Genomic DNA, 19,996 nt, shown 5'->3' on the forward strand with positions numbered 1-19,996 from the left:
ACAGACATAAACATAGATACCCTCAGCAACTGTCATTCTCTTGTGCAAGAATGAAGATGTGACTTGCTGTCAAAAGACACCTGTGAATGAATGACTGTTTTCTTCTCATATTTTTTCTTAAAAGTAGTTTCAAAGTGCTCAAAGGCCATTCTCATAAGTGTCATAGAAATGAGAAAATAAGCATATCTGTAAATATTTGCTAATGCCTTCTAGTTTCTTTTTCTAGGAAGGGATATAGTAGAAGTACATAATACATCCACTTCTTTTGGTATCTTCCCCTCTCAGTGATGTTTGAAGACTTATCTCTGAATGTCATTAAAACTCAACAAGTATGTGTTAATCACATTATCACAGATACTCTGGTAGGTACTAGGGGTGCAAAGATAAAAATAAAGTGGTCCTTAATCTCAGAGACCATCCTTTCTATTGGGTGGAGGGATGTGAGATACAACATGCACCTAGAGAAATAAAGACAAATTATATATTAAATAATCTCTTGGTGAGGGGAGGGTTCTAGCACTTCAGGGAAGGGTGGGGAGCCTGCTGCCTCCTGGCCACATGTGGTTCTCTAGGACCTCCAGTGTGGCCCTTTGACTGAATCTAAACTTCACAAAATTTTATTCAAAGGGCCACACTGGAGGACCTAGAGGACTGTGTGTGATCTCTAGGCTGCGGGTTCCCCACTCCTGCAGGGATGATCAAGATAAGGCCTTGGGTAGGAGGTGCTGCTTTCACTGAACCCTGAAAGGAGATAAGCATTCTCTGAGGAGAAGGTTAAGAAGGAGCGGGTTAAACCACAGTAAAATAGCTTGTGCAAAGGCAAGGAGTTGGGCAAGTGAACGTCATGTACTGGGAAAATGAAGCAGACCAGTTTTACTAGAATATTGTATATGTGAATGTTAATAACGTGCAATAAACCTGAGACTTTGAAGTGCTTTAAATGCTAAACAGAGAACTTTGCATTTTATCCTACAACAAAGAGCTTTTTGAATGGGGCAGTGACATACTCCAACCCCTGTTTCAGGAATATCCTTGACCTACTGTCTAGCAAATAGATTGTGGAAGAGAGAGACAGGGGGCAGGAAATCTAATTAATAGGTTCTTGCAATAGTCCGAGTGAGAGGTTATAAGGATCTGAACAAAGGTGACTGTGGAGTGAGTGTATAGAAGGGACCAGCATAATAAATGTTAAAAAGTTTTTATTTGCTGGTTTATTTTTGTTTTAGTAGCATTTTATTTTTTTCCTAGTTACATGTCAAGAAAATTTTTAGCATTTATTTTTACAAAATTTTGAGTTCAATATTTTTCTTCCTCCCCTCCCCATTTCTAAAAATGGTAGGCAGTTTGATATATTTTATACATGTGCTATCATGAAAAAAATATTTCCATATTAGTCATAGTTGTGAAAGAAGAAACATTTTAAAAAAGTGAGAAAAATAAAGTAACAGGAAAAAAAAAGTTGGTTTTGAAATAACAAGGAGGCTAATTGTCCATTGAGGAGAAGGGGGAAAATTGAGGATGACTCCAAAGTTGTAAATCTGGGTATTTAGAAGAATAGGAGTTGTTGGCAGGAGGGAAAGTGCTTCAATTTTAGATATGTTTAGTTGGAGATTTTAGGTGAAAAGGTCCAATGGTCCAGTAGGCATTTGATTCTCTGTTCAGTCATTTCCAGTAACGTCTGACTCTCCATGACTCCATTTGGGGTATTCTTGGCAGAGATACTGGAATTGTTTCCTATTTTCTTCTTCAGGTCATTTACAGATGAGAAATTGAGGCAAACAAAGTTAAGTGACTTGCCTAGGGTCACACAGCTGGTAACTGACTGAAGCTAGATTTGAACTCACAGAGATGAGTCTTCCTGACTCCAGACCCAGCACTCTATCCACTGTACCATCTAGCTGCCTTCCAACTCAAAATCTGATCAGATATATATAGATATAGATATAGATATATAGATATGCAGCTGAAATTATTTGACAGATTTCCTCATGTGGATCCAAAATCCACTTCTGTATAAGCTTTCCCTATTAGTCCTTCAGAGCCAAATTGAACCATTCCCCTACACTGACAAACTCTACAATACAGAGAGCTATCATATTCCTGTTCCCCACATTCCTACCCAAGTCTTTTCTTCTTCAGGTGAGAGATCCTCAATTGCCTCAACTAATCCTACTATAATGTGATTTCGAGTTCCCTCACCATCCTAGTCACCCTTTTCTGGACACGTTTCAGGTTGCCGATCAATATTTCATCTAAGATATGGGATTCCAAACCAGACACATTATTCTCAATTTGGCCTGACCTGGGGAGAGAGCACAGCAGGACTGTAACCTTTCTTGCTCTAAACACTAAATTTGAATTAATGCAGTGTAGGATTGCACCAGTGTTTTCACTGCTCTATCACATTGCTGACTCATTGAGTTTAGAATTTATTTAGTATTATTCACATGAATTACTTTCTGGCTACAACTCACCACCCCACCCACCATTTAGAATTAAAACTAGTTGTGATGAACTCAGGAAGTATTGAAATCCTTTTTAAATTTTACCCTTCCCCCATTATCTCCAAATCAAGCAATACACTTTTAACTTCTCCCCATTCCAGATAACCTACCCTGTTTCTGATCCATCCCAGCCCCTACAGCATTCATCCAGGGAAGCAATCTCTGTGGAGATGTGGCCTGGCAACTGATTGTGATGTGCTGTAGCCCCTGTTTTGTCGGCAGTCAGAGCTAATGAAGATTAAGAAAAGAAAGTTTTTGCCACCAAAGACCTTGGAACTAACCAATATTTCAACATCAGAAACTAATAGGATTGTATCAGTGGAACGACATTTAAAAAAGATGCATCTCTCCTTTGTCATTGTACTTTAAGGACCATGGAACCTTTACATCTGACTTGCAGTTGGAACTTTCTCTTCATTTCATACCCTGCTACATTCTTTGCACATCTGTAGGAACCTCATCATCCTGCAAGATCCATCATCCTTAGGAATCTTGCCTCCTCAGTACTATCTGTCCTAGTACCTCTCTAATTGGAGGGTTGAGTGGAAAGATCCTCCCACAAACTCCATTCAAAGAGAATGCCCAGGGCAGCAGTCCTATCTTTCTTGCTCAAACAGCTATACTCCTTTGGACTTCTCCATTATGTCCCTAGATGTCAGAGACCTTCCCTCCCCTCATCCCTGCACCCTTGCCCCTTTCCAGTGTCCTTTCACAAGCTGTTTTTCCCCCATTAGATTGTAAATTACTTCAGGACAGAGACTATCTTTTATCAAATTTGTATCTTCAGTTCTTAACACAGATCTAGGCACACAGTAGGCACTTAACAAATGTTTACTAATTAACTGACCTTTATATGTATTTTCTCCCCTATTAAAATAGGAGCTCTTTGAAAGTGGGACTGTCAGGTTTTTTTTTCACTTATCTCTAGCACCTAATGCAGTACTTTGCAATTAGTAAGTGTTAAATAAATGTTTATTCATCCATTAACTTCTACATCCAAATCTATATTCCATTCATCACAAGACACTGTAACCCTTTATTCCACTAATTCCTATATAACCAATTTTGACAAAAGACTCAGTCACAAATAGAAAAGTCCGTTTCTCAAAGGTGTTTGAATCATGTGAGAAAGGTGGTAATCATGTTGTTCCTGTGATAATACTTCAAGGACCTATGCTTTAATCATTAGGAGTAATCCCGCTAATGCAAGATGCCAATCCTTTACAAGTTAGCATGGCCTCAGAATTGTTCTGGAGATACGCTCACATATGCATACATACACTGTATAGATAGATATAAAGACATATAGTGTATATGCATGTGTGTATGGTGTGTATACATGTATATACATGCATGTGCATGTATGTATATGTATGTATATTTGTGTTCGTGCATGTATATATGTACATGTTTATATGTATTGTGAATATGTATGTACTCATATAACATATGCATGTATTTACACAGGTATATATATTTATGTGTGTGTGTGTATATATACATATATATATATATATATATATATATATATATATATATATATATATATCTACACCAAGCAACATATAACACTTGCTGTTGTTTTATTGTGGGGTTTTCTTGGCAAAGATACTGAAGTAATTTATCATTTTCTTCTCTACTTAATTTTACAAATGAGGAAGATTAAGTGACTTGCCCAGGGTCACACAGCTAGTAAGTGTCTAAGGACAGATTTGAATTCAGGAAGATAAATTTCTCAATTCCAAGCCCAGTGCTCTATCCACTGCACCGCCTAGCAGCCCCTATATAATATATGCATACATATACATAATTGTGTCTTTAGAGGGCATAAGAGTAAAAGAGCAGTTACTTTCCTTCTATCTACTTAAAATCATACTTTGATGCTAATTTTTCAGAGAAAAATATTTATCTCAGAAATCCACTGAAAATCATAGGGTAGTGGGATCATAGACTTAGAGCTTGAAAGACTCCTAGAGGCAATTTATTCTAACCCCATCATTTTACAGTTAAGGAAAATGAGGTACAGAAAGCTCAAGCCTACCAATCGCCAAGTAGGAAGAAGGAGAGGTGGGGTTTCAACCCTCTTCCTCTGGTTTCAAATCAAATATTCTTCCTAGCAAAGTATACTAAATGCAAGAAATTAGAATTTTCAATAGGAAATTGTCCACATTTCAGTATTTTCAGTTCTCCATATCTACTCATCTCCCTCAGCTATTTCTTTAATACAGTCTTCAAGGTCATGTGTCTTGGGGCTAAATTCCAAAGCTATTTAAAACCAGATGGATGGAAACCATAAATGAAGAGTAACCAAAGAATCAAAATTAAACCTGTATCTTCTCCTACAGGTGACCAATCAAAGAAATGTTCCTTCTAGTACTGTATTTCTTACATTATTTTTCCCCTAATAATGTCAATTTATGGAAGAGCTCAAGGTTTCTACTGGAGAACAAAATCTGTCTTTGCTGATTATTTTTTTTAGAGAAAAAGTAGGATAGACCAAAATACATATCTGTAAATAAGTAAGAACATGGATAAATCAAATTTGTCAATAGAAGGGGAAAAAAACATCTGCTTTCCTAAAGTGATTTTGAGATGTCCAAAAATAGTATTCCTTATAATACATATGTCTCACTCTGTGTTTTAATGTTGAATAGTTCGAGTAAATAGAAAAGGAGACACACACTGGCATTCTCCAAGGACTTTTCGACTTACTTTATGGGTAACACTGGATCAGCAGGGTAGTAGTGGTGACAGCTCATCTTGGCTCGCTGGGATGTGTGCCTTTTAAAACTGAACACAGATAAGGAAGAGCTACTTCTGACCTGTCCTAAATTGTTGCTTTTATCTCCTTTACAATGCCTGTGATAAATTGGATACCGTTTCAGAAGTGGAAGCTAATGTGGAAAGTCAGTGTTATACTTGATTCAGAGATAAAGTTGGGGAAAAATGAGGTTGATGTAAGTTAAAAGAAATTCAAGGCTTCAAGAAGTTTATCTCAACTACTTTTAATAAATGTATTGTGACTAGCAGTGGGACAGGGCAACATAGCAAGGGTCAGACCCAGAGATAGCTGCTGAAAATACAACTAAAAATTAACAATATCAGATAATTTGACCCAAACTTTGGAGATTTCTCAATGAGTTATTTTCAAAATTTAAAACTCACACCCTTTGTAAACTGTAGTCTCGTGAGGAATGAGGCAGATGTTGTCTAATGTATCAGTGGGAAAGATAAATGCTCTTTCTTAATACATATGAGGTTCTCTACATGGACTAAAAGTAGCTTTCTTCCCAAATGTTGGAACAGAAGCTATGAATCTTGAAGTTGATGCCTATCTTTAAAGGCATTGGAAAATAATATCTGCTTAATCTTTCTCAAAATACATCATACCCAGCTTCTCGTTTTTTCTGATAATTTAGCCCCACTATTTTGGGTTGAATTTGCCTCAACGTTAGCATTACAAAACAAAGACTGAGGCTATATTGCCATGCACAACAGAAAACCAGTAATTGCCATATTAATTTGATTGATACAGGCTATTAAACTAGATAACTAAGGTCCAAAAGTTCATTTTGTATCCTAAACAATTTAATTTGATTATTAATATTGTTCACACTAACTAGACAGTGATCCAATCCCCATAATGTAAGTTTCCTGAGGCCAGGTACTGCTTACTTTCTTTTATTAATTTTTTCCTGTTTATTTCATGCACATAGCATGGTTTCTGGTACTTAATGAATACTTGTTGAATTGAAATGGCTTGATTTTTATTGAATGTAGTTAGACAGAGAAGCAGTCTCAAAACATTCCATTTTGTTTTATGTAAAACCTATCTCATAACTTACAACTTCAAAGTTAAGAATTAAAGTTCCTTGGATAATTATAATATTTTACCAGCTTCTTTTGTCCTTAAATGTTGAGTTTCCAGACTGAACTAAAGTCCCTAAAAAGGCCCTCTGAATGTAGAGGAAACCGGGCACAGATCAATGCCTGACATGATGCACAAGAATAAAGTCCAAATGCATACGTGATCTAGGTATAAAGGCTGACACTATAGACAAATTAGGGGAGCAAGGGATAGTGTATTTGTCAGATTTATGGAGAATGGGGAAATGTATAACCAAACAAGAGACAGAAAACAAAACATTTCTCTTATATTATGTTTTGTTTTGTTTGGTTTTCCTCATGGTTTCTCCCACTCATTATAATTCTTCTATGAAAAATGACTAATGTGAAAATGTATTTAATAAGAATATATGTGTAGAACTCAATAAGATTGCATGCCATCTCAGGGAGAGATTGGGAGGGAGGAGGAGAAAATTTAAGACTTATGGAAGTGATTGTTGAAAACTGAAAAGAAATAAATTATTTTTTTTAAATCACCCTGAAGTCTCCTGTTCACAGCATGGGGGAATGGAAGAAGTGTGTGAAAACCTCCTAAGAGAAATCTTTACTTTTTTTTACATGATGAAGAAGAAAGTTAGCATGTGATGTTTGTGTCACTCAAAGATGTCCTGTTCTGGGACATTTTGTTTCTAAATTTCTGAAACAGTGCATGCTTCAATCATGAAGCATGGCCTAGAGTCAACAATAAAGCAATTAGCCAGAATTTATTAGGTGCTTACTATGTATCCAGCACCATGCTAGATGCTTAGGATATAAGACAAAAATAAAGTAGTCCCTACCATTAAGGATCTTATGTTCTATGAGGGAGATTTAAAACAAAGCAACTACTAATATTAGTTGGATGCCCAAGTCTATCCAGTCATGCTTCTATATGTTCTTAGCTTGCGAATCGTATTTCATATGAATTTCATATGAAATTAATCAAAAGCACTACTATAACTTTCCTACCTACTCTCATCAATCTCCCTCTTCTTCCCTTTAATATTAATAAAGTGGATCTTCTGTAAGATATTTAACTAAATAGCTGAAGATGAGATAATAAGTTCTACCACATTAATACACACACACACACACACACACACACATACACATACACACATTCCTCCACTACCACTATCATCTATTTCTGACATAAAACAACCATATTCCACTTATTATTTCAGAAAATGATTTACACTAATACTTACACATAACGCAAACAAATTGTCTGTGCTGTTCAATATCCTGGGTGACTCTTTCTACCTTTTGATGTGTTCATATGACTCAAGACCTTTGCCTTTTAGTGTAAATTCTTAGTTGGCACAGGGCCACAGCTAACTTGATTCATACAACACGCTATCAGATAGAGGAGTCTACCTGGGCTGCTTTTATAGTGAAAGCTTTTGATGATGATAATAGGTTTGCCATTTTCAAACTGTGGATAATTTGAGTCACAGAAAGGTTAAATAGCTTGCTTAAAACTACCCAATGTGTCATTTGCCAACCATAAACCTGGTCTCCTGGTCCATTCTTTTTCTAGGATATCATGTCATATAATCCTAAGTAAATCTTTGATAAACTGCTCTTGCTTCTCTTTCCCTCTCCCTGTTTTAAGGAAAGCTTCATCCTAACTATATTAAAGGTTTTTTTTTTATAAGCCAATTCATTTTTTCTTAACACAACAGAATAAGCAATTGATTTCTTCCCCCCCTTTTCATCATGAAAAGGTTGTCACATTTCATTCTTGTTCTCTGAATTATTAGACCTGTTCTTGTTTGCACATGCTTTATATGCCCAAGTCAAGTGTAATCTTAAAGATATCAATGAGGATTTGCGGTGAAATGGTCCTTATCTAGGAAATTTGTCTTACTGCCTGTTAGCTCCTGTTTTGTTTAATGGGCTTATTGGTATTTTCCTTCTATCATGCCAGTACTGAGTGATGACACATTTCTGCTGATGGCATCGCTCTTTCTGACAGAATCTCTCTGAACAAGGTTAGAAGGAGACTTTAATTAATGCCCTGAACACTCAGAATTAAAGCAGAAAACAAGAAGATTTGTTAGATGGATCCAGCATTGTCAGCTGTCAACTTGGAACAAAATAAAAATCCCAAAGTACTCTGCCCCAACACGCAGCATTAGCACCTCATGCTGTGTTCTTACCTACTCTCACTCAGTATGCAATGGCTGGGCTGCCACCCAGAAACCTTGAAGGAATGCTTAATTCAGAGAGGTACAACTGCATTGGCTTCTTCTATGATATTCCCACTAAGAGCACAACAGCAAATTTTGGAACCTATTAGAAATAGGCCTTTTCAAAGTCCCTGATGGAGGAGAGAAAACCTTCAGGGAAATTCATGAGCCAAAATGGCCAAGAAATCTCAAAAAGCATTACTTAGGGCAGGACTTCTGAGAGCCAAGAGGTTGAAGTAAGTACTAAATCAACGGGACTCTCCCATATTCACCTTCAAATAACCATCAAACAGCACCACAAAACAAATCCTGGAATGGCATAACCAGCAAAAAAGACAGGATGAAACAATTTTTTAGTCCAAGAAACCTGAAAGATCAGAGGAAAGGTCTGTCTCACTTAGGGAAAAGGGGAGAGCAGTCCAGAACAGGAAGCAAGCCAGCAGCAAGCTCCACCTCAGCAAGCCAGCAGGAGATCCTGAGTCCTGGTGCTTTGTAGCAGGCAAATGCCAACACCAGAATAACCCACATGCCTCAGCATAACCAGGGTAATGGGCAGACTGCAGCTCCAAAAACTGTCATGTGCTTCAGCATAGCCCTGAGAAAACAGGCAGCATACAATGACCAGACCAACACATGCTTCAGAATAGCCTCAGAAAAACATAGAAACATCCACTGGCCTCAGCACACAGCAGATACCAGCACTGGGACCCTGTCTCAGAACCAGGTAAACTGCAGTGCCAGTCACTCCTCCCACTATCCCCTCAGTTTAGCATCTGTTATAAGGGTCCACTGTTGGTCACAAGGCAACATCAGTGCAGAACCAGGTTTATAAACATGCAGCCCCTGGCACAAGGAGTTTATGAGAGGGCCCCTTCCTGGGAGAAGAAGCTAAATTTAAAATAAGGAAAAAGATCATAAAAGGTAAGCAAAAAAACAACAGCAATTTTATCAGAGAAAGTTATTATGGTGACAGGAAGATCAAAACACAAACTCAGAAGAGGACAATAATATCAAATCACCTATGGACAAAGCCCCTTCCCCCCAAAAAAGGGAAGTGATCTTAATTCCAGAAAGAACTCATGGAAGAGCTCAGAAAGGAGCTTAAAAATCATAGAAGAGAGGGAGAAGAAAAATTGGGGAAAACATGAGAATAATGTGAGAATATTGTAGGGGTTGGAGGTAGGAAGAATCAATATGCTGGAAAAAGAAAACAGCTGTTTAAAAAGTAAGATTGGCCAAATGGAAAAGGAAGCACAAAAGCTAACTAAAAAAAGTAACAATTGGACAAGTAGAAGCTAATGACTCTCTGAGACATAAAGAGTCAATCAAACATATTCAAAAGAAAGAATTAAAAGAAAGATCAAAATGTAAAATATCTCATTTCTAAAACAACTGACCTGGAAAATAGATCCAGAAGAGAAAATGTCACAATTGGAGTACTTAAAAGCCACAATAAAAAAGAGAACTGCCCTGATACCCTGGAACCAGAAGGCAAAACTGACATTGAAAAAACCCATTGATCACCTCAGGAAAGAGATCCCAAAATAAAAACTCCAAGAAATGTTATAGCCAAAGTTCAGGACCATCAGGTCAAAGAAAAAATATTGGATGTGTCTAGAAAGATGTCATTCTAATATCTGATTAGAATATTACAGGATTACACAGGACTTAGCCCTACAATATTAAAAGATCAAAAGTCATGGAACATGACATTCCAGGAGACAAAGGAGCTAGGATTACAAGCAAGAATTACTAACCAGGGGGTGGGGGGGGTGGGGATGGCAGAACCAAGATGTCAGAGTAGAAGGATGGACCTTATGAAGCTCTCCCCACAGAGCCCATAAAATACCTGCAAAAATGAGTCTAAACAAATTCTAGAGCAACAGAAGTCACAAAACGACATAGTGAAAGATATTTCTAGCCCAAGGCAGCCTGGAAGGCCAACAGGAAAGGTCTACCACACACATGTACATACACACACACACACACACACACACACACACACACACACACACATATATATATATATATATATATATATATATATATATATATATACAGAGGGGCAGAGTAAGTTGAATAGGAAGGGATGATATCTAAAAAATAAAATTAAGGGGTGAAAGAGGAATATATCGGGAGGAGAAAGGGAGAAGTAGAATTTGGTAAATTATCTCAGGGGATAAGTGAGATGGGGGCATGATTGAAGGGAGGGCAAATGGGAGTAGGCAGTAATTAGAAGCAAACACTTTAAGGAGAGTGACAGGTCAAAAGAGAGAATAGAATAAATGGGGGAGCAGGATAGGATGGAGGGAAACAAAACTAGCAAGGCAATTGCAACAATGTATCACAAAATTTATGTCAGGAATGGAGGATTGTTCAATATTAGTAAAACTATCAAGATAATTGATCATATCAATAACAAAACCAACAGAAATCATATGATCATCTCAATAGATGCTGAAAAAACTTTTGACAAAATGCAGCACCTACTCCTATTAAAAACACTAAAGAGCATAGGAATAAAGGAAGTAATCTTTAAAATGATAAGCAGTTTCCATCTAAAACTATCACCAAACATTATCTGTAATGGGGACAAGCTAGAAGCCTTCCTGACAAGATTGGGATGAAACCTGAAGAATGCCCATTATCACCACTATAGAAATGGAAAGAATACACCAATTGCCTCTTGAAAGAGATGCCAAAAGGAAAATTTCTAGGAATATTGTAGCTAAATTGCAGGTCAAGGAGAAAAAATTATAAGCAGCCAGAAAGAAACAATTCAAGTATTGTGGAAACACAATCAAGATAACATAGGATTTAGCAGCTTCTCCTTTAAGGGATCAGAGATCTTGGAATATGATATTACAGAGGTAAAAGCAGCTAGGAGTAAAATCAAGAATCACCTACCTAGTAAAACCGAGTATAATACTTCAGGGGGGAAAATGGAATTTCAATAAAATAGAGGACTTCCAAGCATTCTTGTTGAAAAGACCAGAGCTAAATAAAAAACTTGACTTTCAAATATAAAGAATTAATAGAAATATAAAATTCATGAAAAGGTAAACAGAAGAAAGAAGCCATAAAGAGCTCGTTAAAGTTGAACTATTTACATCCCTACAAGGAAAGATGAAATTTGTAAATCATAAGACCTTTCTTCATATTGGGGTAGAGGGAGCATACATGTATATGTATATTTGTATGTGTATGTGTGTATATATACACATGTATATATGTATATATTTATACATGTGTATATATACACATATGTGTGTATGTGTGAGTGTATATGTATATATACATATATGTGTGTATATGCACATATATACATATATGTATGTATATGTATATATATGTATATACAAGTTGAGAGGAAGATCTTACAAGATAGAGAGGGTGAGAGGTAGAGTGTAGTAAATCATCTCACAAAGAAGAAGAAAGAAGGGGATTTTGTAGTGGAGGGGATGAGGGAGGAGATGAGAGGGCGTGGAAGTGGGTGAGCCTTGCTCTCACAGGATTTTGCTTAGGGAAGAACAGGCCTTCAGATGGATGTGGAAATCTTTCTTGCCCTGAAGGAATGTAGGGGGGAAGGGGATAGAAGAGGGAGGATAAGAGAAAGATGAGATTGGGGGAAGGGGTAATCAGAAGCAAGCACTCTTGTGGCGGACATGTCGAGAGAGAATAGAATAGATGGAAGGCAGGTCAGGATGGAGGGAAATGTGGTTAGTCTTTCACAACATGACTGTTACAAAAGTCTTTTGCATGGCTACACATTTATGACCTATATCAAATTTCTTACTTTCTCAATGAGGGTAGATGAGGAGGGAGGAAGGGAGAGAATTTGGAACTCAAAGCTTTAAAAAATGAATGTTAAAAATTGTTTTTGCGTGAAACTGGGAAATAAATTGTATAAGAAATGGAGTATAGAAATCTATCTTGGCCTACAGAAAAATGGAGGGAAGAAGGAGCAGAGAAACAGTGAAAGAAAGGAAGGCAGATTGGAGAAAGGGGTGATTGGGATGCATGCTATCCTGGGGTGTGGGAAGGGAAGATATGGGGAGAAAAAATTGGAATTTAAAATCTTGTGGAAGAAAATGTTGAAAACTGAAAATAAATAAATTATATTTTAAAAAGCAGGAAAGACATGTATGAACTGATATAAAGTGAAATGAGCAGAACCAGGAAAACATTGTACACAATATTAGTAACATTATAGGATGATCAGCTATGAATAAATCTGCTCTTCTCATCAACACAATGATCCAAGGAAAGTACAAAGGATATGAAGCAAAATGCTGTCCACATTCAGATAAAGAACTGATAGAGTCTGAATGGGGATCAAAGCATACGTTTTTCACTAACTTTATTCTTTTTCATGTCTTTTCCCTTTTCATCTCTTTCTTCTTTCCCAGCTGTGACTAATATTGAAATACATTTTATGTTATAGCACTTGTGTAACATATCAAATTGTCTACCATTTTCAGAAGAGGGAAGGGTGGAGAGGGAGAAAAGTTTAGACCTCAAAATTTTGTAAAATATGAATACTTAAAATTGTCCTGATGTGTAATTGGGGAAAAAAATAAAATGCTATTTAGAAAAAGAAAGGGATTAAAATTTAAGAAAAGAAATGAAAGTACCATTAGGTCATATAAGCCATTAATGTCAGACACTTAACAATAAATTTACTTCAGTTAAAGTCTCTTTCCTGAAATGCCTTTAACCCCAGTGCTCAGACTAGCCTTTGTAGTCTACCTTCTGAAATAGATCAATATCAATGCTTCCTTTAAACTGGTCATAAAAGCTGATGTGCATCTAAAATATTTAGAACTTACACAGGACCTCACTGCTAAGATTTTCAAAAGCCCTTGCATTGGTTATTATTGTCATTTTTCAGTAATTTCTCACTCTTTGTGACCCTATTTGGGTTTTCTTGGCAAAGATACTGGGCTGGTTTGCATTTCCTCCTCCAGCTCATTTTATAGATGAGGAAATTAAGGCAAAGGGAGTTAAGTGACTTGCCCAAGGTCACATAGCTAGTAAATGTCTGAGGTCACATTTACATGCAAGAAGACATGTCTTCCTGACTCCAGACCTAACACCCTATCTACTGCATGCTCTAGCTGCTCGCATATTGGTTATTATAGCTATCTGAAAGGTTTCTTCCTATGATCACTGCCAAACCATTAAATGCAATAGATAATATGAGGAATTAAAGTCACATGATTTTGATTCAAATCCTGGTTCTGTCTCTTGCTACCAGTGTCACCTTGGGCAAGTCACTGAACACTCTGGGCCTCAAGGACAATCTCTATTAATCAGTAGTTGGACTAGATGACCTCTAAAGTTACTTCCAGCTCTAAAGGTATGACCCTATCAATCATGGTATCTCCTTTCCTTCAAAATCTATTCTAAAATGCCTCTTCTGACAAAGTAGATAATTGATCATATTTACATCATCATATCAGGACATTAATTTGACCCATCTTGATTCTGCTCTTATATTTATTTTGTGTATATTTGCCATATTTCTCATGCTAGAGTATAAATTCCTTGAAAGAAAGGACTTTATTTGTTTATATCTTTGCACTTCCCTACTCATTCCATACTACAGAATTCTGTATAGCATGCATGGGAATTAGAAAACACTGACTAGCAAGTAATGTAGTGCTTCTAATCAAGAAAACTTCAGTATACATTTTACAATGTTCCCCCTCTGTCTAAACTAAAAGCTACACATGGGACATTAACACTAACTAAGCTGAAAGTTACAACTTGGGCACAGAAGAAGGTGAATAAAATGACTGAAAGAGTGGACCAGAGAGGGGGTTGAGGAGTATCAATCACAGTATCCCTCTGGCGGATGGCAGAGATATCTAGTAATGCTGATGAAAGAGCTATAACCATAACATCTACACTAGATATTGCTTTATGATACCAGGGGGACCCTGAAAGTAGCTGGAGGTGATGACCAGATAGAGTGAAAAGTCACATTTATCAGGGAATGATGAGAAACAATGCTGGGTGGTAGAAAATGAAACCCTTACTTAGTGGAAACCAGATAAAAATTATATCTGACAGAGTACCATGATATTCATAGAAGAAATCAGCAGGTTTGCAATATATCATACATTAGCTACCCTTCCATTAGTGTGACTCACGTTCCCTGTGTGAGCATACTCTCATGTGCAATTGTCCACATTTTTCCCATGCATGGATATTTCTAATGAAGATCTACTGTTCCTATTCAATGTCTATTCATCAGAGTGAATTCAGGGTTGGGGAGGAGTGTAACATTATTATGTCATTTGCATTATGATTTAAATAAAATTAATTTACCATGTAACTAAGTGTGTTCAACACTTCATTGATGTTTTTAAGATCAATTTTTATAGCTCTGAATTATTGCCCTGGGCCCAAAAAGTCTGGGAACATTGTTCTATAAGAGCATCCATCATATTGTCACCATTTCCTCTTACAAGCACACAATTCAAAATGCTTAAAGAAGAAAAAGAAATTTAGTAGTTAAAGAAAACAAAGTAAGCTTCTCTCTGAACTCATGTAAAATATTGACATATTGTTATAAGCAATTCTTTTCAGGAAAGTTCTGCAGTCCAGTTTACTTGCAAGCATATGCTTAATAGGGTTTGCAGTAGACATTGCTTCTCATAGTTCCTAAACACATGGTGCCTGTTTTGTTGTTGTTGTTGTCGCCGCTATCATTATTGTTCAGTTCTTTCAGCTACCCCTTGGTAATGACTAGTGAGTGGCATTGCTAACCCCTCCTTACAGACAAAAAAGTGTCTGTCGGGTCACAATCATCTCAGTAAAGCAGGGAGGAAATATTTTATCATTTTCCTGTAGTGGTGTAACCCATCACGGATCTTATGTTCTGTCTCCATTATGAAATATCTCCCAAAGTCAGAGCTAACGTAGGGTGAATGAGATTTTGTTCCAGGACACCAAAATATAGAGGACCACTGCAATGCTAATGAGAGTTAAAGATCTTCCCCACCCATTAATGGACCTGCCCATTAAGGAAAGTTTGATTAGGAGAGATTTTTTGTTGTTGGAAGGCCCACATGTTTTGTTAATTTCTAATGAGACACTGATTCTCAAGGGTTGTGATGCCCTCTGGCTCTGAAAAGTGTTTGTATATATACTCTGAGGTGAGGTTGTACTTTGGGGCTTATTTTTTAAAAGGTTTATGTGCCAGGGGAGACACTGGGAAGCCACTAAGGAGTGTCCCTGGCTTTGAAAACCTATATGTTGGTGCTTCTCTCTCTGGTAACTATGTATATAACTGTCAGACAGTTGGATCTTTCTGGTAATCTATGATGTACATATTGCTTATGGTCAGACAGTTGGAAACTTTGTCTGTTGATTTTTATTTCTCTGTATTTTCCATGAAGTTCAGGGTGCTGACTTTTCCCCCTGAACTAAGTGAATGATATATATGCACTTGAATCAAGTAGATTGTTCACCCCTCAAAAGTTGCTTTCCTTTAAGAAAAGTATATCTAAGCACCTGTACAGCAGGCCCTCCTATGAATGCTGGAGTCCTTGCTGATACAACCACTAACACCATTTATATACTTTTATTAGGTAGAATTAATTGAATTTGGAATCTACTTAGGGTGAATAATTAGTTAAAATTAGAAACTATCAGATACTACTTATTCTCCTGATCTCCTGCTCATTTGTAGCTTAGATGTGTAAGTTCTTCTGCAGGCAGTCCTCTCCCTGATCTACTTCTTTAATCAGACTCCTATCAACCCTGAAATTGCCTTATAATGGCCCAGGGTCTCCATAGGGTTTGATTTCCCAGAGTCTTTCCAGCATAGGCTTCTGTATCCCAAAATCTGAGGTCTTCTCCTAGCCAAACTTAATCATCCATAAAAAGTTTATTTGAGAGCGTGTTCCAAGTTGAATGCTCTGGGAACATTTTGCAGTATTTGCCTCAAGTTCAAGAATTTTTAGTTATAGCTCTGCTTCTGTGTCACTGTTTCTGTCAAACTCTAGTCCCACACAAAAGTTTGAATAACAAGCTTACCTCATTTTCAAAGAAGAAAGAGGTAGAGGAAGAGACAAAGAAGCTGGGAGATGGGAAATGATGATGAAGATGATGACAACAATGATGATGATGGCCAAAACAAACCAAATCTTTAGACTGAGTCTGGATTTGAATCTGCATATTCCCCGATAATATGCTTGAACAAATTAATTATAGTCCTATCATAGAGCTCAATGATGTTCTGTTCAAATGTAGTTACATAGTTTTGTACCCCAAAATGCTGGTATCTTCCTCATTTTAACCATTATTACTTACATTTGTCTAGAACATTTCATTCACGCAAATGTATATGTGCATTAATTCATTTTACTCTCATCCCCTACAATACACATAGACCAAAGACCCTTTGAAGGAGAGGCAAATAAGACAGGAATTATGTTTTCCTATTTTAGTAATTAAGTTGCTTACTTGACCAACATCGCATCATCAATTATTGATAAACCAAAATAGGATGTATGTCCCATTACTCTCAGTTTAACATACTCCTCAAAATGACCACCCATCCTTTGGGAAGAAGTGTTATATAGTTTAGAGAATGTTCAGTTTGGAATTAAAGGACCTGGATTTGAGTTCCATCCCTGCCATTCACTTATCTGGGCAAATCCCTTAAGCTTTTTGATCTCAGTTCCTCAGAATAGATAATTAAATGACTAAATGAATAAATTAAAAATCTATTATCTGATTATCCTATTACTACTCTCTTGATGGAGCAGCTAGGTGGTGCAATGGGTAGAGTGCTAGACCTGGAGTCAAGAAGCCTCATCTTCCTGAGTACAAATCTGGCCTCAGACACTTCCTAGCTGTGTGACTTTGGGCAAGTCACTTAACCCTATTTGCAAAGTCTCCTCCTCTATAAAATGAGCTGGAGAAGGAAATAACAAACCAATCCAGTATCTTTGCCAAGAAAATCCCAAATGGGGTCATGAAGAATTAGACAAAACTTAAAAATGACTGAACAACAATGTTCTCTGAAACTATCAGCTGTGTAATTAAAATAAAGAAGTACCAAGAGATAACGAAATTCCATTTCAAGTTACTGTAGATAATATAAAATACTTGGGAGTCTACCTGCCAAAACAAACCCAGGAACTATATAAACACAATTACAAAGCACTTTTCACACAAATAAAATCAGATCTAGGGCGGAGTGAAAGCAACGACTCACCTAAGCTCCTGGAAAAACTCCTTTGGATATCTCTGGGGGGAGAGTCTGACCAGACTTTGGAGGTGTAGAATCCAGTGGGAGACGGACTTTGACAGATTCGGAGCCCAGGCTGGACTGGTAGGTCCACGGGAGGGATCTTTTCCGCGGGGGTAAGACCCCGGCGCACAGCGCAGCGCGGTCGGCGCGGCAGGGCGGAGGCGACCCGAGGGGCCCGAGAGTGGCGGGCGAGACCAGCAGAGCAGGAGATAAGCCAGGCCGAGCCAACGATATCAGCGCAACAGCCTTTGAAATCTTCAGCCTAAAGACGGGACTTCAGTGGGTCACTACTTGAACATCCAGGAGCTGGGATGCCGGAGTGATCAGTAAGTGCTCTCCCCTCCCCCCCGATGACCGTGAGGGAACCATAAAATTCTTCCCCACATTAATCCTGGATCAGTTTGAACAGCAGAAGGGGGCGGGTGGTCTCATAACACCAGAGGCTGGAGAGGTGGCAAAGGGGGATTCTTCCCACCGTGGTGGAGGCTATCTGGAGGGACAGACGACCCAGGGCAGAGAAAATTCGCACTGAGACCCAAGCAAGCCTCAGCTCGGGAGACGAGCCCCAGGAGGGGCGGGAACATGCATTAGCCTCTAGGCGTGCACCAGCCCTCCAGGGGAAAGGGAAGACAATAGGGAAGCTGGGATCACCATCCCCCGGACCTTGCCTTTGCCTCAGGCCAGCTGAGGAGATATCCTGAGACCAGACCACACCTCCCACACACCTATCAAGCTAACCCCAGGGTTGATCTGGGAAACAACAACAACAACAACAACAACAAAAAAAAAAGCCTGCTTTTAGCCTAGACAAACATCAACTCAACTTAAAAGATCTGTATCTTCTGACTGAAAGAACCAAAAGCTACAACACTCAGCCAACATCATGAATCGGAAAAAGCAGACGAAAAGTGAAAAAACCATAGAATCTTTCTATGGGGATAAGGACCAAAACACAAACACCAAAGAGGTCAGAGCTGAGACTGTACTTCCATCTGAAACCTCAGATGGGACTATGAATTTCTCGCAAGCACAACTAGATTACCTGGAACGTCTGAAGAAGGATATAAAAGAAAAACTGGCCAATGATTTTAAAACTATAAAAAAAGAATTCACTGATGAGAACATCAATCTGAAAAAGAAAATTGAAGAAATGGAAAAGGAAGTTCAAAAATTAACTGGAGAGAATAATTCCCTAAAAGGAAGAGTTAATCAAACGGAAAAGGAAACTCAAAACCTAATAGGGAAAATTGATCAGATGGAAAAGGAAACCCAAAACCTAACTGGGAAAATTGGTCGAATGGAAAAAGAAGTACAAAAATTAAATGGAGAAAATAGCTCCTTAAAGGGAAAAATTGGCCAGATGGAAAAGGAGATGAGAAAGCTAACTGAAGAAAACAATACGATCAAGATTAGAATTGGGCAAGTAGAAACTAATGACTCAATGAGGCAACAAGAATCAGTCAAACAAAATCTAAAGAATGAAAAGATAGAAGAAAATCTAAAATATTTAATTGGAAAAACAACTGACCTGGAAAATAGATCCAGGAGAGAAAATCTAAGAATTATTGGCCTGCCAGAAACCCATGATGAAGAAAAGAGTCTGGACAATATCTTCCAGGAAATCATCAAGGAAAACTGCCCAGAAGTACTAGACTCAGAGGGCAAAATAGTCATCGAAAGAATCCACCGTTCCCCACCCGAAAGGGATCCCAAACTCAAAACCCCAAGAAATATAGTTGCCAAATTCCAGAGCTATCAAGTGAAGGAGAAAATACTACAAGCAGCCAGAAAGAAACAATTTAAATATCAAGGTCACACAGTCAGGATCACACAGGACCTTGCAGCTTCTACATTAAAAGATCGAAAGAATTGGAACCCAATATTCCGTAAGGCAAAGGAGTTGGGACTCCAACCAAGGATCAACTACCCAGCAAAGTTCAGCATAACATTTCAGGCAAGGAGAAAGTCATTCAACGAAATAAGGGATTTCCAGAGCTTCCTGACCAAAACACCAGAACTCAATAGACAATTTGATCTTCAAATGCAGGTCTCTAGAGAATCATAAAAAGGTAAACAGAGGGGAAAAAACAAAAACAAAAACTTGCAACTCAATTAGGGCAATCTGTTTACCTCCCTATAAGGGAAGA

The sequence above is a fragment of the Notamacropus eugenii genome, chromosome 6, assembly GCF_028372415.1.
Source record: "Notamacropus eugenii isolate mMacEug1 chromosome 6, mMacEug1.pri_v2, whole genome shotgun sequence".
Taxonomy (NCBI): Eukaryota; Metazoa; Chordata; class Mammalia; order Diprotodontia; family Macropodidae; genus Notamacropus; species Notamacropus eugenii.